Here is a 23,570-nt window from a genome sequence, read left to right on the forward strand (position 1 = left end):
GCGTTCGTCTTCCAGGTCTCTTGCGTTGATGTGGTTCTTGACATCGTTCTTCTAGCAGAGGTGAAGTTGGGGGCACAATCGGCTGCGCGTGCTAAACGAACCCAAGTTAATCCGATAGCGTACAGAGATCGGTGTATCCTTATACAACTTGCACCCAGCTGCTCGGCGGGAACGTTAGCGCGCATGCGTGCAGCACTCGTGCCGGCAGCGAAACGCAGAACCTTTGCGTCCGCGATATGGCAGTAGTGCGTTCGTGACTCCAGAGAACTTCCGGTCAGCCATTTTCGACAGTCCAGTTAGCCAAGAAAAAAGTATTTTGTCGCATAGTATACTGTAAGCACATATTCTTGATGTTTTCAGATATAAAGAACGCGTGCCGTGCGTCGAGCTCATGTATGGGCTTCTTTTTATTGCGACAGCACTTTAAATACACGGACACTCCAGGCGCACTTCTGCCGTCGCCGTCGCCGTGAGGTTCCTATTGGCCTCAAGCTCCACTACTGGAAAAGCTGGCGCCACCGTCGCCGTGACGTACTATTAGGGATCACGTGGACATAGCGGCCGCGTCGGCTGCTTCGGGAGCGCCGAAGCGAGATGAAAACGAGAGTTTAAATTCCCTCGTACGCTGCGGTCCTCATTTAGTGGCGAGATTTTCCCGCTTTGAGTGTCTCCTTTACAACTCTTGAAAGTACTACGATAGGTAGTGGCTTCGTTTGAAGGCGCGCAACATGGTAGGCTACTGCTCGGTGCCGCAGTGCCGGACGTACGCAGCGGAGCCCGGTGTCAGCCTTATTCACACGTAGCCGCAGGACAAGAAGCTGCACGAAGCTTGGCTCGCGGAACATAAAGGCTACAACTCGGTTATGCAGCAAGCACAGCTGTGAGGAAGATTTCTGCTACGGCGCCGGGTCTGCGATGTTCGGAACACGCGCACTGAGACGCTCGCCCGAGTCCGCTGCCCGACTAATCTCATGACGGTTTGGTCTGTGAACTTGTCGATGCTATAGATACTGGCAAGTTTAGTGGAGTGGAAAGGGAGCGGTAAGAAGCACATTAAAAAAAAGCATGGCATATGGTCACGTTTGTGTTATGAATTAATACACTGGATTAAAAATAAGAATCAGCGGGAATCGCACGCTGAGAACACCGATGAACATACAGTGCGGCGCAACTCGAGAAATAATATTGAAAGGTCCAAGAATTTAGAAGAAAAAAAAAAAAGATTGAATCGTCGCGACGGCACATCACAGTCCCCGTAAGCGTCGAAGTCTCTACAATGAAATTATTTTTTAAGAGCTCTGATAGCGCCGACGCAACAATGGTTGCTTGTATACTGTCAAATGCTCATATTCTGCGGCCTAAAGCTCATGGCACGGTGCGAAAACGCGCACGCGGCGAAAGCGAAACAGTGCGCGGACAAGCATGCAGACGCGCACTCGGTCGCTGCGAATCTGTGCGATCGCTGCATTGAGGCTTCATGCTATTACGTTCCATTTAGTTATACAAATACTATAAGAGCATATTTCACATAGTTTGCTCTCAGCGTTTACCTACCTTTCCCGCAAGAAGCCGGTTCGGGAGACTCCATCGCGGCGACCGCGCGCAGTGGCGTTCACTGTACGTATTCGGTAAAGAGATAGCGTCTGTAAACGATTCTTTGCTTTCAGTTTGCCCAAGAGTATTATTTAGACACTAAAAAACTTCTCTCGTTTCGAAAGTACTTACCGAAATGTCCGGGAGAGCTCGCGCGTGGTGTTTTCAGTGAGCGCTGACAGCAAAACCTATGAGGAGCGTGCCGCGTGATCCCTCATATTACGCCAGCGAGGCGCTTCCGATAGATGGCGACTCCGTAAGTCCTCGCCGCCAATAGACAAAAATGGCACCGCGGGCGGCGCTGCTGCGCCGGCGTTGAGAGCGCCGCGTGCGGGGCGAAATTCAACTAGCGGGTGGTACGCCTCTCCCATCTCTCGTTCGCACCGCCTTGATTGCCTTTTGCACTGCGCGTGTTTGGGCACGTTTCGTACCGCGCGCGGTGTGTGCCTACGTGCGCGTGCGTGGACGTTTTATTCGAAGGACGATGTACAGTCTGTTTCACACTTAGGGGAAAACTCGCAGCGTATTGCATCGCGATGCGGTGAGCGCTTGAGTCGGGCGGCGGCAGCAGCTCGCGCAGGCTCAGGTGCTCGAGGGGCGGGGTCTTGAACGGCGTCGTCTGTTACGGCGGCGCGCGCTGGCCGCATTGTCGGAAACGTTGTACTGTCAGTTGCAGTGCGCCGATCTCATCGTTACTGCGTGAAATGAGCCGGTATTCTTTACTAAGCATTGTGCGATGCCCACTGATACGCCTCGAAGGTAAGTTCATCGCTGAAAGGTGCAGGGCAGTCACAGACGTCGTACTGATTCCATACATTTTTGACGGCCCGTTCCTGGAAGGCGACTATATATTCTAACACGATAGGCCGCCGATCCACACTGCTCGTGTTGTGCAACAACTGCTGGAAATGCGCGCCGCCACTCTCTTGGAGTGGCCGCCTCAATCCCCGGGCGCCAACATTATTTAAAATGTCTTGGGCTCGTTGAAAGTATCGCTGGCACACCATCCCCTCTATCAGTCGCCCGAGGATAGGCTTCGATCCACCATCGTCAGCGACTGAGACGTGCTGCAAATGAACACATCCCTGATCAAGTCACTCTACACTTCACTGCCTTCCTGGATGAGCGCTGTCATCGCTGCCGCTGTGGACATGGCGAGATACTAACTGAAGTTCGGAACGTGACGTGTCCAATTCCCCGCGAGTGGGCAGGGTCTGTCTGGCGTAGTGAATGTTTGTCGACAAAAATCACTTCCAGCTCATTGTCTTAACCTAAAACATTCCTTTAATCGTATCCGTTTGTTTCATCGTGTTCGACCCCCATAGTTATCATTCTTGAGTGCTTTTTTTCCTTTCGAGTTAAATAAAGACTGAGCACGTTGCGCGCACATCTTGGTGCGTCTTGTCGCTGCTTATTACGGCAGCACACACAGTGAAGAAATATGCGTGCACACGCTCAGTACCCCGGCCTTTCGAAAGAACAAACGAAGCATGCTATCAAAAGAAGTTTGTGGAACTCCATTATCGCCAATGAAGGCTCAGAGTTTCGCGTCGCACAACGTTTAGTAAAGAATATCAGCTGAGTTCCCGCAGAACCGATGAAATCGGTGCACTGCCCCTGACAGTAGCACGCTTCCCGACAATGCGGCCAGCGCGCGCCGCCGTAGCAGACGACGCAGATCACGACTCCGGCCCTCGAGCGTCTGCGCCTGCTCGAGCTGCTGCCGCTGCACGACTCCATTGCTTGGCGCATCGCGATGCAATACGTTTCGAGTTTTCCCCTAAGTGTGAAAGAGACTGTACACGCTTCTATTTGCCTTTATGAAGGTCGATACGCTTGACGATTATTTTTTATGGCTGCAATGCGACGAAAGGGCAGCGTCTGCTTAGCCATGTAAGTGACACTGAGCAGGTAATTGGAAACGACATCGTATGTGCCGCTGGAAAAATCGTCGGCACATGTGATGCGGTACATACATACGGCACATACGAGCTAAAGCCATTTTTGCAGTTTCTCACAAAATGCTTGCTACAAATCCGTGTTGTCTCTGATGGCGACAACGGACTTCCATCGACACTGTGCAGAAATAAACAAAATATATCGCTGCATAGCACAAGTACGACATGCGCACACAACTTTAACTAGTACGTCCCCTACAGTATAGAATAGAGGCAGCAATGTAAATAGCTTGGCCATTTTTTAACAGTGCTCAAGAGACGGAAGTTGGAAGTATTAGTAATCATTTCTGCTTCAGCAATGCCGGCGCGACCAAGACCCGGGCGTGTATCGTCCAGTAACTCGATCAATCGGTGCAGTGGTGATGCAGGAATGAAATCCGGTCATGTTCAATGCATCATGCACATGTTCAATTTCTCGGCACGCGTGAACTTCGGCCACTGCTAGCGCATACAACAGAAGTGGTTTCCATTCTTGGGCAGCGCACACACAAACGAAACACGAGAAAGAAGACGGGTCAAGCGCTGGTCGAACAACTGAAAGATTTTATGTGAATAAAGGGATTATATACCGAGTAACTATTAAATTCATGTGGGTTACATATAAAAACCGTCATACACTCAGAAGTGATCAATGAACGAGCTCGCTTCGTTTGCCAGTTGTTTACTTCGTTCGGCGCACCGCAGTAATCCATGTTTCTCGTCTGCTTTTTTCGTACCATTTTCTTGTGACTCGACAGAATTTCACTGGTGGCATCAACCTTTTCGTGTTTACATTACGGTCGTGACAGTTAACAACACAATAATTTCCGGTCATCCGAAGAGGCGCCGTCGCAAAATTGAACGCGGGCGCGATCGTGAAGGGAAGCGGCGGCGGAAACCTACACCCGTTGGAGGGGAAATCGTTCCACCAGGGGAGAAACGAGCGCTGGCGTCTAGGATGAAATATGAAACTTGGCGTGCGGACGTCCATGAGTGAAAGCGCTGAAGAACGCGGTTCAATCTCGCGTGCACGAGCGACGAATGCGGTTTGGATGCGTGTCCTTTTCTGTCGCGCGCAAGGCAGGGGGGTCAGGCGACGAAGGAGGGGCGTTCTTCTCCGGCGGCTGCTACGGTGCCTCGATGTCCTCCTCGCCCGCCGCTCCGTACAGAGTGGAGGCAACCGCGGCGTCTCCTATGGCGTTGGCCACCCGAATCGCGGACGCCGTAGGGACGCGTTGTCCGCGCTCGTGTGTCTTGAAAGCGATCTACGACATGGCCAAAGTGCACGCCCGCGCGGGCCTCATCTACAAAGCGATCTAGACGCCAGAGGGAGCCAAACGGAGCAGATGTGCCTCACATCGGCTCCACCGAAACACGACTTACGCCCGTTCCAATGACCGTGGGACAACAACCAAGGTATTGATTGGACTCTGCTCCACGAGATCTACACCCAGATAAAATTTTCAAACCGGTAGGCGAATTTTTCACCGAATATCGAAGTTTGAGGATTTGAAGTAGGAGAAGCTGCGTCGGGTAACTAATGCGGCAAGAACGCTCACAGAAACGCACGGCGTTCGCTACGCCTAGGCGCGGTCTGTGAGACCGCTGCCGCCTCAACGATACAGAAAATGCCTCAGAAGGCCTCTCAGGAGCCAATGAAGACTACTGGTACAGTAGCGGTACCAATGGGCTCCACCTCAGGGCACTCACCGAACGGTTATAACGAACAATCTTCATCCACCGAGATGGAATATGAGTTCGATAAGGACGTCATCGAAACCGACCCGACATAGACCGACTGCACTGGCGGCAGTTGACCATTTACAGCCCTCCTAAAATCAAAGGTCTGGACTTACCCCAAATTTTATCGGACACTAAGACCATAGCAAGCCCCAAATACTGGACGGTGATATTGGGCGATTTCAACACGCCACATACAATGTGGGGCTACGCTTCCACATACCCTAAAGGAGCTCTACTTGAGCAGTCGGTTAAGAACCTCGGCATGCAGACAGCAAACCACATAGGCATGCCCACACGCACAGGTAACAGCGTGAGCAGGGACACAACACCCGATCGCGCATACACGCTAAACATCAAAGACGCACAGTGGGCATCGATAAATGAAAACTTGCGGAGTGATCATGATTTGATTCACATTTCACTCTCCACCCCCAAAATACGTAGAACGATTGGCACGAAGACATTAACCGACTGGTCAAAATACAGGAAGCTTCAATGGAACCTCGACACAGCATACACTCCCGCAAACATACAAGAATGGACAAAACTCATCCGGTCAACACACAAAGGGTGCACGTCGGAGTCGCCCGTGGTAGATTCCCACCTAATAAACTTGTGGGATGAAAGACACAAATTAGTCAAGCATTGGAAAAAGCAACGCCTCAACAAAGAGCTACGTGCCCACATAACACTTCTGGTGGAGCTAGCGCAACAAGACGCAGACGAATTAGCGAAAAACGAGTGGGCTACGTTCTGCGGGTCCCTCTCGGGGACCTTGGGAATGGCTGGCACGTGGCGCATCCTTCGTGGGATGCTTGACTCGGATAGCATACGCACGAAAAACAACAAACGACTCCAAATCATTTCAGACAGTTTCCCAGGCAAAGATCCAGAACTACTAGAGAAACTGAAAGAATGATACATAGGACCACTACTAAACGCAGACGCCCCAAACGAGACGTGACCATACCTTGGGAAGGCCAATTCCAAATTAGATTAATCTTTTACATGTGCAGAAGTCTTTGAGGCAGCTCAAGCAGCCACCAAAAACTGGGCTCCTGGCCCTGATGCCATCACAAATGCGATGCATCGGAACCTGGACGCTAGAATCCTGACTAAAATCACAGAACTGTTCAATGGCAAGAGTTGGCTTAAAGGCCAATTGCCCCCGGAATGGAAACTCGTTAAAATTATCATCATCCCCAAACCTAAAAAGACCTCCTCAATAGGCGCTCTGAGGCCTATTTCCCTCACATCCTGCCGGGGCAAACACTACGAACGAGTAGTACAAATAAGACCACAGTGGTACCTTGAAGAAATAAGATGGTTTCTAAACACCATGATAGGGTCCCGTTCAGGGCTATCCTTTCAAAACGCATTCTTACTGATCAGAGAAAAAGCTATTGCTAACATCGCCCGTGGAAAGGAAAGACTAGTGCTCGCACTAGACCTCAAAGGAGCATTTGATAATGTTTCGCACAAAACAATATTGGAGGAACTCGAATTGACGGGATGTGGGGAATGTACGTACAACTTTGTGTGGGCTTTTCTTGCCAACCTCACCGCCACAATAGGCCTCGGCCAAATTGCTTCCCAAAAGTTCAAGATGACAAGTAGAGGAACACCCCAAGGGGCAATAATCTCACCTTTGCTGTTCAATATAGCAATGTGTCGTCTGGTGCGACAGCTGGACCAAATCCACAATTTGGGTCACACACTGTACGCGGACGATATTACACTGTGGACATCAAGGGGGCCTCTGTGACATAAAGAACAAGTACTACAACAAGTAGCCGAGGCAGTAGACAAATTCTCAAGGAGCAGGGACCTCAAATGTGCCCCCGAAAAATTACAGGTCATTCGGGTACACTCGAGGGGCTACATATCCAACGGGCCTGTCAACATCATTGTGGAAGGACACACGGTCCAAGAAGTTACGGCAATGTGGATCATGGGTTTCTGGCTCCAAAGTAGTGGGAAAGCATTCCACACCATGAAAACACTGAAAACCACCACAAATAACATTGCACAAATGATCCACCCTATAACTGATCGGAAAGCAGGCATGCAAGAACATGATATGCTGAGGCTCGTCCAAGCACTAGTGATAAGCTGAGCAACGTCAATAGAATGTCAATATGTACACTGTGGTAATCGTTAACACGAAAGCACAGCAACAGTTTACGGCATCCGTCAGGGCAGGTACTCCGGTGGCTGCCGAAACTTTCGCCGTGGCAATGGCCCTTGCTCATGCGGAACACTCTCATAAGAGCGTCACCATAATAACAGACGCACAAGAAGCATGTCGCCTTCTTCTCAGGGGCCACGTGACAAAAACATGTCACTCAATAATAGCGACAAAATTCGCCCATCATCACCGGATTGTATGGTGACCAGGTCACACAGGCCTTGAGGAGAACGAACTGGCCGATTCGCTACCCCGAGGTATTATTAACCGGGCCGACTCGACTGGGACAGTCCCAGGAAGCCACTGTAATAACCCCAATCTAATGAACGCCTGGGAAATTCACGCTTATCAGCGGGCAACCACAAAAAAATACCCTCCCCGTCACCCACAACTCAGTGGAGAGGAAGCCGCCAGCTGGCACAGAATTCAGACCGGGGCATTCCCCCACCTTAAATTACAAAATGCCACGTTCCCCACTCGCTACAGGCCCGACTGCCCATGGTGCGGTGGCATACCAACACTACAACATATTGCATGGGATTATGAATCACGCCTGTTTGATAAAACACACCACACAATGGAGCAATGGGAGGCACAGCTAACCAGCTCAGACTTGGTGGGACAACAGTCCTTCATAAGACAGGTCAAGCGGGCGGCCGAGGCCAGCGGGGCCTTGGACTAAAGGGGCTCCGACCATTGTACATAAATCCTTTAAGACAATAAATGTTTCTCTCTCTCTCTCTCAAAGCGATCTGCGATGTTTGCTGAATGCGCATAGTGCCGGTAGCTTCGTATGCGCTGTGCTTTCAACGTTTCGTTCGCGTTGAAGTCAATTCATTTGCTGCTGCCGTGTCTCCTCACTCCAGAATTTTCAGTGAGTTTCCGCGCTCATTGAGCGAGATGTGTTCATATTTACCTGTGCACGCGTGACACCGTGCTGGCTAATTTAGTTAAAACATGTTGGCAGGCTGGTTGGTTTGAATCCATCATAGTATGTGTAAGTGCGACTGAACAAGGACGTAGAAAGAAGCAGACACTCACAGACAGCACTGTCTCTGTGTGTCTGTTTCTTTCTGCGTCCTCGTTGAGTCACGCTTACACATCCTATCATTGTTAATTTAGTTAGTAAGCGAATGTTTACAAGTTTATATGGCCGATAAAACTACCATCCTTACTTCGTACAGATATCTACTAATTTGCTATTGCAATTGGTGCCAGCTGGCAGGTCCTATAAATTTGTAGGCTATTATAACTTGTGTATTTCCTGAAAGCTTAACTGGAAGTATTCTGGGAACTGTTTGTAAGCAAGAAAAGGGTCTTTGGTGCCTACACACTGTGTCAGTGTGTATTCCAGGCACTATATAAACAGAGAGCTGTCCTTGCTCCACTGCCGAGCCGGCTCAACTGAGTGGCGCTGCCGTTGCGCTACACACTGCAGCCATATTCCACAGTGTTGTCAAATTCGCCATCTTGACCGCTCCTGTTGGCCTACGATTATAACGCTGTGAAATATGGCCACAGATAATTTAAAGAGCATTTTTCGTGCCATCCGAGGAAGTATATGTATATCCATTGGCAGCAGGCTCCAGAGAATACAGCACAGAGGCCTTACCTCATCGTGATGCACTTGTGAAATATCAGTGACAGCCACGTTTATGTGAGGCACAAAGTCGACACAAATTGTGTTATTTAGTGTTGCTGACATGCACATTTTTTTAAAGAATGGTTTCATTGTTTGCGTTTCTCGATGTCAGATATTTTGTGCAAAACGTTATGAATCCCACAGAAATCATTGTACCAGAAACGGTTAAGCTATGCTCAGCTTAGCTGTCTTATAGAGAGTTTTAGCATGTCTGGTATTTGAGTAAACGCAGGCGGACTGGGCGTTGGGGCGGAGGTGTAAATGTGAGTGGCCTGCATGGTGCAGCCACCTGGCAGCGAAGAGCCCAAACAGACAAAAACAGCTAATATTGCAGTAACCAAGTGTATTTTACTTTGCTGCGGGTGAAAATTTTCGGCAGCAACACGATTATGCCCCTGTCGAAAATTTACACCAGTAGCAGGGATTGAAGTGCTCAGAGTTGCTGTATGTGCTCCCCTTGTAGGGAGCACATACAGTAAGGGCTGCACTAATTGTGCCATCTTGCGCCAAAACAATAAATCGCTAAATTTGGTGGGATTTTCGTGTTCAGTGGCAACCACACAGCCATGTGTTGGCTAGCATTTAGCCCTAGAAACCAAGCTAAATCAATCCGTTTCAACGTCGGCGTCTTTGGAGTGTGGGCAGGTTTGGTGGCACATTGTAACTTGGTCGCAGGAAAACGTAAATCCTTTGTGCTGTAAAATACGTTACGAATGTTCTATATAAGTCTTACGAATTTGCTAATATGCGAACCAGATAAAGATAATTTGAACTGGCAGTCTTTCTTATGGGGCAGTCGGGAAAGAAAGCCGCGCTCTCAGCTGAATTTATTTATTTATTTATTTATTTATTTATATATTTATTTGAACCTCAAGGGTCCCTGGTGGGACATTACATGAGGGGTGGGCACAAGAACGGCGGTTAACAATGAATGTTACATGAGAATCATGACGATGACATGGCTTCCTCGATGGCAGTCTTGAAACGGGCTGGATCAGGGATTAGTGCTAAGTTGCAGGGAAGGTCATTCCAGTCGCGAGCTGTGTGGACAAAAAATGATTTCCAAAATGTAGTTGTTTGGGAATGATGCGGGATGACGCTGTTTGGATGGCCTGTGAGGGGTGTTCGACGTACTGGTAGGATGAGCTTGCTGTGACGGGGCGAACAATGGAAAAACCTGTGATAAAGGCAGAGACGTGAAATTCGGCGACGGGAAGCAAGAGAAGGAAGTTTTAGTTGCAACTTCAAGGTGGATATGCTAGAGTATCGCTAGTAGTTTGAAAGAATAAAGTGAGTGGCACGATTCTGAACAGATTCAAGGGCTGAGATAAGGTTAGACTGATGGGGGTCAAATATTGCGCAAGCGTATTCAAGTTTAGGTCGCACAAATGTTTTATAACCTAGTAATTTTAAGGAAGGTGTCATGCGCAGATTACGTCGGAGATACCCAACTGCTCGATTAGATTAATTTATTATTTGGTTAATGTGGCAAGACCATGATAAGTCGCTAGCAAGATTAATGCCAAGATACTTAAAAGAGTTAGTGGAAATAATGGCAGTATCGTTAATTTTATAAGTAGGCAGAGTATAATTTCGGGGGCGGTGAAAAGAAATTTGTACGGTCTTTGTAGTATTTAGGGACATTAGCCACCTAGTGCACCACTTCTGTATGTTATCCAGGTCATTTTGGAAGATGTAAGCATCCTCGGCGTTAGTTATGGGGCGGTATTGTACGCAATCATCCGCGAAAAGGCGGATACTAGATGTTACTGTGGAAGGCAAGTTGTTAATGCATATTAGAAAGAGCAAGGGGCCAAGAACTGTGCCTTGAGGTACTCCTGAAAGAACATGTGAGTAGGATGATGAGAAGCCATTAGCGGAAACAAATTGCATGCGGTCAGTTAAAAAGCTTCGAATCCAGTTCAAGACACTAGGATGAATGTTTAACAGAGACATCTTAAGTAAAAGGCAGGAATGGGATACTTTATCGAAAGCTTTCTCGAAATCTAGAAATAGCGCATCAGTTGGGATATTGCGGTCAAGATAGGAATGAATGTCATGCAGGAACAAAGCTAATTGGGTTTCGCATGAGTGGTCTTTCCGGTATCTGTGTTGGTTTGGATGAAAAAAGTTGGCCAATGTTAGAAATGTGGCAACATTAGAGTAAATGTCGTGTTCCATGATCTTAGAGCATACACTGGTTAGCGACATGGGCCGGTAATTACCTGGGGATGATCTGTCACCTTTCTTGAAAACTGGAATGACCTTCCCAATTCGCCAATCATGTGGAACTGAGCCTGTATCAAGCGATTGTTGAAAAATGAGGGAAAGAATAAGACTGCAAACATGTTTAGTATTCTTTAAGACTTTGGAATTAATTCCATCGATACCGCAGGAAGATGAAAATTTTAGCGAGTCGATAATATTAACAATACCATCTGCGTTGAAGGTGATGCCGTCCATTGGTGGATGCGGCAAAGGCGCAGGATCAGTGAAGTCACGAGTTGTTTCATTAGTAAAAACTGAAGAGAATGCATGGTTCAAGACATGGGGTACGTCGGATACGCCTACTGGTGAGCCAGTGCTGTCAATGAGAGAAATAGTAGTATCAACATCAGGGATGATTGTTTTCCAGAAGCGCTTAGGGTTGCTTTGTAGCATTTCAGGGAGGGTAGTGGAAAAAAAGCGGAGCTTAGTTTGGGTAGCGAGATCGGTATATTGCTTGGCAATGGTGTGATATTTGTTCCAGGCACATTTGGTGTTAGATAACTTGGCAGAACGGAAAAGGCGCTTTTTCTTATTATTTAAACGCTTTAGTGTAACAATAAACCACGGAGAATGTTTTCGCTCTGTTATGCTGATGGTAGGGATGTAAAGTCGAATCAAACGCAGCATTTCTGACTTGAAGAGAGACCAGTTCGACTCGGCAGAACGTAAGTGGTAGGTAGAAGCAAAATGGTTATGGAAAACAAGAAGGTCACGATTCATGCTAACGTAGTCTCCTTTATCATACAGCGTTAGTACTTTTTTGGATTTAGGACTCTTGGTAACGCTGGTAGAAAAGGTAGTGTGAAGTACAACGTGGTCACTAAGGCCCGTAATGTACGAAGGAGCACTAAATTCGTCAGGGTGAGTGGTCAAAATAAGGTCAAGAATGTTTGATGCATGGTCAGTCGTGCGGGTGGGCTCAGAAACAATTTGAGACAGGCCGATAGTTAAGCATGTGTTTAGGAATTCACTACATGCCTGACTTTTTGTTAGGGTGTGGGACATATCATTCCACTCTATGGACGGAAAGTTGAAATCGCCGAAAAGCAAAATGGGGGTGCGTGAGTAAGATGAGATTAGCGAATCGAGCGTGTGATGAAGGAACTGTCCATATCAGGCGGTCGATAGCATATACCGATGAGTACGCGAGGGGATGAAGCATGACAGCACACCCAAGTCATTTCCAACGAGGTTACTACGTTGAAAACCGAACAATTTAGAAGGCGCTTGGCAGTGATAAGAACACTACGCACCACGGCAGCCGTCAGGTCTGTCTTTTCGGAATATATCGAAGTCAGGAAGTTCGGGCAGGATTTTGGAATTTAAGATTGATGAATTTAGCCATGTTTCAGTCAGGAGAACGACGTTACTGGATGATGAGCTGATAAGACTACATAAGGAATCACGCTTGGGTATTATACTGCGAATGTTAGTGTAAGAAAGCGACAGATGATCTTTTTTGGACCGTACGATACTGCTGGGGGGAATTGGTGGCTGCTATGATTTACGTTCGAGCACTTTCTCAGCGGTGTGATCAAAGATGTACGTTTTACCATTAGAGATTAGCCTGTTGTGACGGAGCTTGTAGGGGATGTGGTTAGTTTTCGCAAATTCAATGAGGCGTTTACAGGCGAGTTGGGTGTTAGGGGAGAAGTCTTTGCTGATTACGTAATCAGTGGATTTAAGCTTATAAGCTGATGATAAAACGCGTTCTTTGTTTTTGAACTGCAGAAATTTAACTATGATTGGGTGGTGCTTTTCTCTTTTGAATGTGCCTAGACGATGCGCTCGCTCGATGTTATTGCTTTCGATGGTTATATTCAGGTTCTGACAGTGATCAATTATTAGTTTTTTAGAATCACTCCAGCTTTCGTTTTCCGCATCTTTGAGCCCATAGAACACCAAATTGCTCCGGCGAGACATGTTTTCAAGGTCATCCATTCGGGTAGTCAAAGTAGATACTTGAGCTGAGCAGTTGGCGGTAATGCTTTGTATACTGTCAATTTGAGATCTTACATTTGAAATAGACTGGAAATCTGTCTCAATCTTCGCAAGCCTAGTGTTTAGGTGCGCAAATGCTTTCTCATGCTCCTCAAGGGTGGACTTGATAGAGCCTAGCTGCTCAAGGATTGTTGACTGCCCGGATTGTAAAACTGTAAGCGCAGCAAGTATATCATTGGAATTGTCAGCAGCAGAGGAGGGGGGAGGACCAGGATTAGTTTCCACATCCCTGGCCAGCAGTAGCAGTTTCAACAACATGTGGGAACACTCGTAAAACATAGCTATAGATCGCCGTGGGGCCGGCAGCACAAACAGACAACGGTTACTGGAGCGCTTGGCGTAAAGGCTGTGATAATTCATTACGTGCATAACGAAGAAGCGAAGGCAGTTAGGGCGATCCATTTCTGTAGCGCCGCCGAGCCCACTAAGCGCTACGATGGTTTGGTCGGGCCTTATGTAGCTGAATCCAGGGGAGGGCATGGCGATTGTCGCAGATAGCAATGACGGTGTCCAAGGGTTATGAAGATAATGCAGCGGAAGCAAAGTATCCGTAGTTGCAGGCGGAGGCTCGCACTTGGCTGTCCAAGCTTGATCTTGCAGCGGTTGTTCCATGTCGGTATGGGCATGCGCAGAGAGAAGCACAGGCAACGGGACGACTGTCGATGATGTGCAGGCAGACAGCACTCCGAGAACAGCAAGCAGATGGGGCCAGGAAAGTGGGGTAAACTGCGTAACGAAGAAGCGAAGGCAGTTAGGGCGGTCTATTTCTGTAGCGCCGCCAAGCCCTCTCGCACGGTCTGTCATTATACATTTAAGGTTCGCTTGTGTGTGCCCCATTGGTAAATCTGCGTTGATTAATGGCGAACGCTGTGCATGTAACGCAGTAACATATTTTGCAAGTGTACACGAAACCTCTCGATCAGAAATATCCAATGAGAACCGTAAGCATCAGTCTAATTTGCACTCTGGGTACTCTATATCCTGCACAACCACACCATACAAAATCAGACTTTTGGGGCCGCAAAGCGCTAACCCAGGATGAGAGGTTTCAATTTTAGCCTACCGTAGCGGCCAAATGGCGGTTGTAAAGGGTCGGAGAATACGCGAATGACAGAAATTGCATTCACATAGAGTTTCATACAATAATTACTAGAGGGAACTCTGGCGCTAGTTTCTACGGGAGCTGCAATAGAAGCGGCTGTACCGTATGGTTGTACCAGCATGAGAATTATGGGAAGTTCATGGATTTGCCTAAAATTTGTCCCTCTGGCTTCAAACGGCCTTCTGACTTTGTAAACTCATTTTCAACAATGTACTGCGTACAAAATAATTGCATAAGCATTATTAAAATTGTCCGACAGCAGGATCCGAACACAGGACTTCTAGGACAGAAGCCTGATATTGAGACCATTATGCCACGAATGCATGCATCGACGAGTGATGTGGAACACCCTTATGAATTTATTGCGGCCATGCCAGTGCCTTGAGACGCTTAGGCACGTTTCGATTTGGCCACCTCGACAAGCTCAATTGTTGCAATTAGTAGCGATTGTGTGTGTTTGCAGTGCCTTATGCACTTTGAAGGGTATAGATTGCTCTGAAATTTATGACAATGAAGGAATATAAAGCTTAATATACAAAGCCACAAGAATGTCTGAAACCCGTGACAAGCACGAAGATCAGTCTTTAAATCCATGTACTTCCATCATTCCCATGGTGGGTCAACGACTGCAGTGCCAGAGTTCCCTCTAGTATACCCTCTAGTATAGGAAACTCTATGTGCATTCGCGACCATGATGCTCACGACGCAACTTGCTGCGTAGATTGACTCCTGAAAATTTTAGGAAACCATTGTTTGGCACTCGAAATTTTGGTCGCCGTTTTACGTTGACCTTATGGGGCAGCCCTAATAATAATTGAGCTTGTGCAAAATATTGGTCTGCAATGCTGATCGGAAAGCCACTGAATGCTTTTTTCTTTTTGTTCTTTTCATAAATGTTAGAATGTTTCTTTTTCTTCTCTCTAAGTTATGTGGATAACTGGCAAACATGCAATGACCAACAAAGGACTTAGCATTTATTCTTTGTTACTCTGCTATGCGAACTGAATGTAACAAAGAGTTTAGAAAATAACTAAGGACATTACGGGAACGGCATTCACTTTATGTTGATAGGTGTTATTGATGGTTGTCACAGTTCGCACTTGTTCATTGTGCACAAATACGTCTAATGAGCTAACTTTTTAAACTTACCGAATCGAAGAGATGTCAACAAAAAAGTTGTAGATCATGTTGAAACATGAGCGATAACTGTATGTAAAGCAACCTGGGATTTGCATTATCCAATATGCTATCCAATAAGTGAGGCAAATAATGTTGGCTAATTAAACTTAAATATTATTAGTTGCTTGTTCACAATGAAAAAAAAAACTATTGAATAGCTTTAACGAAAGCCTATCAACATACAATGGGTGCTGTTTGCGTAAATCCCTTGGTTACTTTCTATGTGGCCACATTTATAGTTGGCACGTCCGGTATGTAACTTAATAATAGTTTCCAAGGAGCGAGAATGTTTTTTTGCTTTGTTGTTGGGTGTAGGCATTTCTTTCATTTAGTGAACTTTCCTCCACCTCGAGCTAATTCACTGTAACCTAATAGTGTTCAACAAAGTCAAATAAAGAACATATTTTCTTGATTTCTCTGTATTTCAGTCATGTTGAGCGTTACCTATAGTATGCTCCAACACGCCTATCTTCTACTCCAAAACGAACATTTCCTGCTCCAAACATGCTCCAATGTGCCAACTTTGCTGCTCCCAGAGCTGCTCCAAAACTACCTTGGCCTCTTCCATTCCTGCAGAAGCGAAGCAGAATACACTTGGTTACTGCAACATTAGCTGTTCTTGTCTGTTTGACCACTGCATCACCAGGTGGCTGCACCATGCAGGACGATCACATTTACGCCTCTGCCCCAACGCCTAGTCCGCCTGGGTTTACCCAGATACCAGCCAAGCTAAAAAACATCTCTGATCCCCCAGCGTGAACAGCACAGGGCACATCATGTGACTTGCGACGTCGTCATATCGCTCGCGACTCGACCATGGACGTGCAAAGGATGGCCAGTGGCGTGCCTTGCGGAAAATTTGCTTCCTTCCCATGGTGGCGGCAGCAAGCCGCGGAAACGGGACATAATGCACTTAGCCGGCTTCGTGAGAGACCCATATGTGGTAAGTCAAGGCCTGTGATTTTGGGCTCTGACCCTTGCGTCAACTCACACCAGAACGACGCTGTGAAAGCCCACTGGAGTGAAGGTGAATTAATTTTGGCATGCCTGACGTTGTCTCAGAGGAGTGCATGGCTTCACGTGGTTCCATAGGGTTAGAAAGTGGGGTAACTGTGCCACTATATAGGCAGCAAAGGGATAACAAAATAGCGCAAGCGAAACAGGGATGTATAGATAGGACGACGACACAAACACTTACAGCACTTTTTTTTTATTAGGAGAGGTACAGAATATATATATATACACACAGCAGAAAAAAATGTTTCTGGATCCGGGCAAATATGTACAGTGAAGTAGATGCGCATATGAAGTCAATAGACGTCAGTAAATCGCTTCATATGTGTGTCTACTTCACTGTGTATATATAGACACACACACACATACATATATATTATATGGTTTTTATATTTCTTTTAAGTTCGAGGGGTATGAATCGGATGTTGTGAGGAAATAAATTTACTGCACGAAATTCAATACAAGGACGTAGTAAGGGACACGGACAAGCACCTGTCTCTTACTACGCCCTTGTGTTGAATTTAGCACAGTACATTTATTTCCTCACAGTATGAACCAATTTGCCCAACTACAAGTTTTTCTGAAAAACCGGTTGTTGTTAAAAAAGGAAACAGGGGAGAAATAGAGGGTTTTGTTGTCTGGCAGCGCAAAGTTTGACAATTTTCTGGTAATATTTACAAACGATAAACACAATTAAGTAATAGACATAACCATTCTGGACACAAGCATTCTATTTTAACAAGCAAAACCACTCACAAGAACATGTAATGGCAAAAAAGAACTGCAGGCAAATCATGTGACGAACTCAATAGTTTCTACAAATCCTCGTTGTCAGGCATGGTTAATACATTTAAATGAAACCACATTAAAAACCAACAGATAGAGACGGGTCTGGTGGCCCATTGTTCACATTGTTGTCTTCACTTTCTTTAACGAAGGATGAAAATACGAGAAGCAGTGCACATGGGCATGCTTCGCAGGAGGTGCGATGCTTTTCATCTTGTATTACAAGCCCTTCTTGGTGAATGTTATCGTATACATTGGAACCATTTCTCTCCCCATCCTTAGACCCGTCGAGGCATTTGCCCTTGCATGTCGTCATACTGTTTTACTGGTTCCTAATATATGCTCTTGCAACAAAATTAATAGAATACGAACTGGACATATCAGCCACCCTTCTCTAATGTAATGTATGTATATAGTTGAGTAAACATGCTTTCAACGTCACAGCTTCCATTCACAATGCAGAGCAACAGCAGCGCTGCGTTAATTCGCTTCATTATACCGCCGTTTGCATGAATGCGACATGCGGGAAATTCGATGCAATCTCCTATTGCCGCATTCACATAAACGCGGCTACTAAACACAGAACAAGCTTTCATCCACTGAAGGCCGGCAGGCGCTTAATAGATTATGTTTATGTATAGGCCGGTTTTCGCTTGAGTGTTAAAGGGCCCCTAAACCACTTTTATGAAGTCCAGAAATGTATTTGAAGTTGAATTAGACTGTTTCAGAAATATTTTGCTGCAAAATATTCTTCGCTGCGTTCAGCAGAATAGGAGATATTGGCAGTCAAAAATACAGTCTCCGCGGTGCTTCCGCTCCTTTTTCAGTAGAGAGATTTAGCTTGTCCGGTATTTAGCAGTCCGGCAGGCGGACTGGGCGTTGGGGCAGAGGCGTAAATGTGAGCGGCCTGCACAGTGCAGCCACCTGATGGTGCAGAGCTCAGACAAATAATATTGCAGTAACCAAGTGTCTTTCGCTTAGGTGCGGGTGTAGATTTTCGGCAGCAACATGATTACATCACTGCCGAAAATTTACACTAGCAGCGAAGTAAAATACATTTGTTTATGCATAATTTGCTCTGCGAAGGTTATGGCGGAGCAGGGTGTGCTCATAACACTTTGCGTACTGAATGTCACCGTGGCGCGCAGTTGAAATTTGATTTTGTATGTTCACGTAGACGCTGCTATTTTTTATTTTGGCACCTGCGACACACCGAACGCGGTTGTCTTTAGCAAACCGCTGCAGTACGTTCAGCCAGCGGCATCCCGTGATGGCCGCATTGGTGCAGGACTGGCCTTGTCCTTCACCGGCTTGATCCCGACGAATAGTAGTAGCCACATCCAACTTGTGCATTTTGAAGCAAAATACTTAGCTCATTACGAAGTGAAGTCTGCCAAGGCGTTTAACCAGGAGCGGCCAGGAGTGAGCATTCGTTGGCTTGCATGCGGTCTTGCCTTAAGTTCCCGTGGTTCAAGGCTAGTGGAGTATTCAAAACTAGTGAAAATTAGCGAGACCCGACGGCTACGACACAGATAAGCCAGGTGGCCAAAGTTTAATTAAATAATTTATTTATTTATTCATTGTACCTCAAAGGCCCCAGAGATGGGGTATTACATGAGGGATGGGCTTAGTTTAACAAAACAGTGATTCGAGAGCAGCCTTGAAGTAACGTGCGTCAGAGTGGTGCATGACGTTGGCAGACAGACTGTTCCGGCCTCTTGGAGTTTTCACAAAAAATTATTGTAGATAGGAGGTAGTCTGCGCCGGGGGAGGATACACAGCTTTTCTGTGGTTAATGTGGCTGTACTGACGATGAGCTGGTAATATAGCTGAAATCTGGAGTGGTGAATGGTAGAATTTGTGAAAAAGACACAGTCTAGAAATATGACGTCGTGATTCTAGATTAGTAAGACCGGCACTGGTTTTCAGTTCAGACACGCTTGCATGATAAGAATATTCAGAGTAAATAAACGGGGCTGCACGGTTTTGAACTGATTCCAGTGTATTAGATAGGTTATGTTGATGAGGATTCCAGACAGAGCATGCATATTCTAACTTAGATCTGACAAATGCGACAATAATAATTCTTATGTTGGCGGTCACGGCTGAGCCTGAGCAGACGATAGTTGGCTTCTTCTGGAAGTTCATAATTATTATCGAAATTTGGAAGCAGATTTTCGCTTACTTCAACCTCTTCTTAAACTGCGTCAATAAATATACAGATTAACAGTATGAAAAAGCGTGCTGATAGAAATTTATTTGTTTGTTTATTTAAGCATTTAGAGGGTATGGGCCTTCACATAGGCGACAAAAATTAAGGCTTTGCAAATATTCGTTGATTTTTAATGCCAGCCGAATATGTTCTTGAATATTCGATATTGTACGAGTATTGGAAACAAATTTAACATATTGTCGGCAGTGCGAAAGTAAATGCAATTCTTTGCGTTTGTTTCAATATAACGTGTGAATGTGTGCCCAGTCTTGTGCTACTTATCCCGCTCCCGTCACAGCGGAATTTGACGCATCAGGTAAGCTGAGCCACCAGACAGCTAAACATTTTGGCAAAGCCAGCTTGGTGACTAGGGGCACGGGTCTGCCAATAGTGAGGCGGATTGATAGGGAATGGGACGATTGTGCGAAGGGGTAAAACTTCAGTAAAAGTGCCTTTCTAGTGAGTATAGGATAACTACAGGATCAATATCCCTCTGAATGGGCCGATCCACTACAGCGATGCCTGCCCACGTGGCCTCACAATGCAAACATGCCTTCTGCGCAGTGATCGGAGCAATGAGGAATATGTTTTACCGGAAATACGCCCCCAAGCTTGACACAGGACTGACCATCACCCACTATGGGTGATTGTCAATCCTCTATTGGCGTTACCACGATGCAGATGCACATCACACATACGAGTTTGCGTGCATTATGCAGAAAATATTAGGTAGAAACAGGAACACTGGCATGTAAGCTTCTGGGAGCTTTATTTTGTCAAGCAGAGGGGTCGCCATTGCGTTAGTGACATGTCTGTCAGCTTGAGGCAGGGGAAAGGCTAAATTCACAGATACCTTAGTGCTGATATAGAACCGGCTAAGTGTATATATATATATATATATATATATATAGGCGTTTTCTTCAAAGTTCAGCACGCAGGACCCGACGTAACATACGCAGGAAAGAGACGACGAACTTTTTGGAAGACTTCTCTTACTTAACGTTTTCGGCTGGTGGACCAGCCTTCGTCAGAGTACAGTAACGCATGTACAACACATACACAGCTTTAAAGGCACCGTATCACGAGCAGAGGGCGCGTTATCTGCACTGACTAGACCATACACTGCGCATCATAAATCATTATCATTGCGCATTACAAATGATTAGCAATGACACGCATTTTGGAATATACAAAAAATGAAATGCAGATGTGTTCACGATACAATACATACAAACATGACTCTCAAGTAAGTGCCAGCGGTTACCATGATTATGTGTAGTGAAAGCAAAATGACTTATACATGCAGATTCAAAGGCGTGATGTTTAGCACATGGCATCATAAGTGCAACCTCGAATTATCTAAAAATTTAGATGTTAAGCGTACAACTTTGAACAACAGCGAAATATGTCAAAAAAGCCACATGTAAAGAAAGACAGAAAAAAAGCGCTGAAATCATGTGTGTACACTGTGTGGGAGGTGTATATTTGTGCTCAGTCTAAAGTTAGACAGGTTAGTTTTCCTTTGTTTTCATTTATTCCTGACGAGACAGTGTTAAATTTGTGCATCAGGTAAGATTTGCGAAGCTCGCGGTCATGGTTGGTGCGGAATCCAGATTCGAGTATTGTTACTTTGAGATTATTAAATGAGTGGCCCGGCATGTTTACATGTTTCGAGAGTGGTAGATTTGGTTGGGATTTGGCATGCGACCTGTGGTTGTTAAAACGGATCCTGAAAGGTGTTTCAGTCTGGCCTATGTATTGCATGTGGCAAGTGCCGCACTCGAGCAAGTACACTACGTTATATGAATCACAGTTGAAACTGCCTTTAATAGTGAACATGAATTGGCTGGCTGTGCTGGTGGCAGTCAATGTAGGCGTTATATGAGCGCAGACTTTGCAACGTGCTTTATTGCAGCGGCTGCAACCGGTCGGGTTAGAAGTGGCGATCTTTGAAGACGTTAGTATGTCACCTATGTTTTTCGAACGTCTGTACACGACACGTGGTGGCTCAGGAAAAATGGCTTTTAACCTGTCGCTTTGGGTGAGAATATTATAGTGTTTGCGGAGTATGCCTGAGACCTTAGGGTTAGATGCGGAATGTGTGAGTATCAAATTAGCCGACAGGGAGCCACTGGGTTTGTTTCTGCCTGTAATCTGTAAGATCTGTAAAATCTGTAAGATTTATATGTCACCATTATGATTGTGACTTTTCACCTTCTTCTACTTCGTTCCTTGAATTTAACTTTGCTCTATTCACGTCGCCACTTAGCATCCTTAGATTTCTTGCGCAACATTGTCAATCCTTCTGTTAGACTGAAAAAACAACTATACTAACCTCGCGCCAGAGTCATCGACGAGACGACATCACAACTTGAGCTTGATTCCCTACTTTGCATGCACTAATATGTTTAAATCCAGCTTTTTTCCTCTTTCCATACAAGACTGAAATTCCTTACCTGGGCCTATTCGCTCATGCTCATCCCAAAGTTTTGTATCTGTCATCCAAGATGAATGGTCCTAGCACATCGTTGTATCATACTTTTCTGTGTATAATTTTCCCCTGGTAATCCACTTCTGCTATAGCGCTTATTGCACTGCAGCATGTACAAATAAATAAATAAACAAAAACAACACGCGGGAGCCCTCTTGGACATTTCTGTAAGTACTCTCGAAATGACAGAAGTTTTTACTATCAAAAAAATAATCTTGGGCAAACAGAAAGCACGGAATGGTTTACAGACGCTGTCTCTTTACCGAATACGTACAGTGAACACCCACTGGACGTGGTCGCCGCAATAAAGTCCCCTGAACCGGTTTCTTGCCTGAAAAGTAGGAGGTCGCAGAGAGCAAACTATGTGAAATGTGTTCTTGTATTGGGCTGTCTCTGTAATGAACTGAAGCATAACAGGGGCCGTATTCTGAAACGTTCGCCTTCCGCAATAGTTTCGCCGCCGCGATAGTCACGTTCAATAAATCAAGCAACTGCTTACTCGTGACGTCAGTGGCACTACCAATACGCATTGTCAAATGCTTCACATCGCATGAGAGAGCGCATCGTGCGAGTGCAGAGCGACTCGGATGTGTTGTTTTCGAGGGTAGTGGCCGCAGTACGGGTTCTGTGCACTGACTACGGTTGGTTATGGCCTCATTCGGTAAAATAAATTGAATAAGGAAGTGTGAAATCTTTTATTTTAAATGAATCAACAGATATCGCTGCGAAACAATGCGTATAAGACGCCACCAGAAAGGCTACTATGAACTACCACCCATCTTATCTCTACTACACTTCACCACCAACCGAACACGCCAGAAGACATGTTTGTTTATTCAATATATGTTGAGAGCACCTATCGACACCATGACATTAAAATGACGTAGGCCAGAATTACTAGATGGCACTGTTTATTTTCTGGTTTTGCTAAAACCGCCAATCAGTGCCCGCCATTGGCGGAGGTGTGGCCAAGGGTGGAATCTTATAACGGTTCGTAAAATAAACCGTTAACTTTGCCATTTACATCACAAATGTGCCACTCCGAAGTCGGTGGTGGAAGAAGGGGAGAACGCGACCAATAGATAAGAGGGTGCCACCTCTGAAGTGTACGTCATTATATGATGAGCGAATCGAGGAACTGCAGAATGTTTCTGCTTGCTAAATAAATGTAAATTATAAATTAAATGTTATACGGCAAGTTCTAAGGTATAAGCATGTGGTGCGGGCGTTTATGCAATGCAGAAGTTAATGTTAATGTAATTTTTTTTAATTTTCTGCCAACAGACGGCATCGCAAGCGTAAATGAATTAGCAGAGCGCAGCGCTCTGTCGTCTGCTACCAGGAGCTTGCACGATGCACACAACAGGAATGCACTGGCAGCACTTCCTAAGTAGCGAGCGCAACAAAACTGTGA

General features: G+C 45.9%; 1 protein-coding gene across 8 annotated transcripts in view; it reads left to right on the top strand.

Annotated features, from left to right (window-relative positions):
• gek (serine/threonine-protein kinase gek) overlaps positions 1 to 23,570 on the top strand; it is a 336,626-nt gene that overhangs the window by 125,477 nt on the left and 187,579 nt on the right. The window lies entirely within an intron of this gene.

Source organism: Dermacentor andersoni, chromosome 7 (assembly GCF_023375885.2).
Source record: "Dermacentor andersoni chromosome 7, qqDerAnde1_hic_scaffold, whole genome shotgun sequence".
NCBI classification, from domain to species: Eukaryota; Metazoa; Arthropoda; class Arachnida; order Ixodida; family Ixodidae; genus Dermacentor; species Dermacentor andersoni.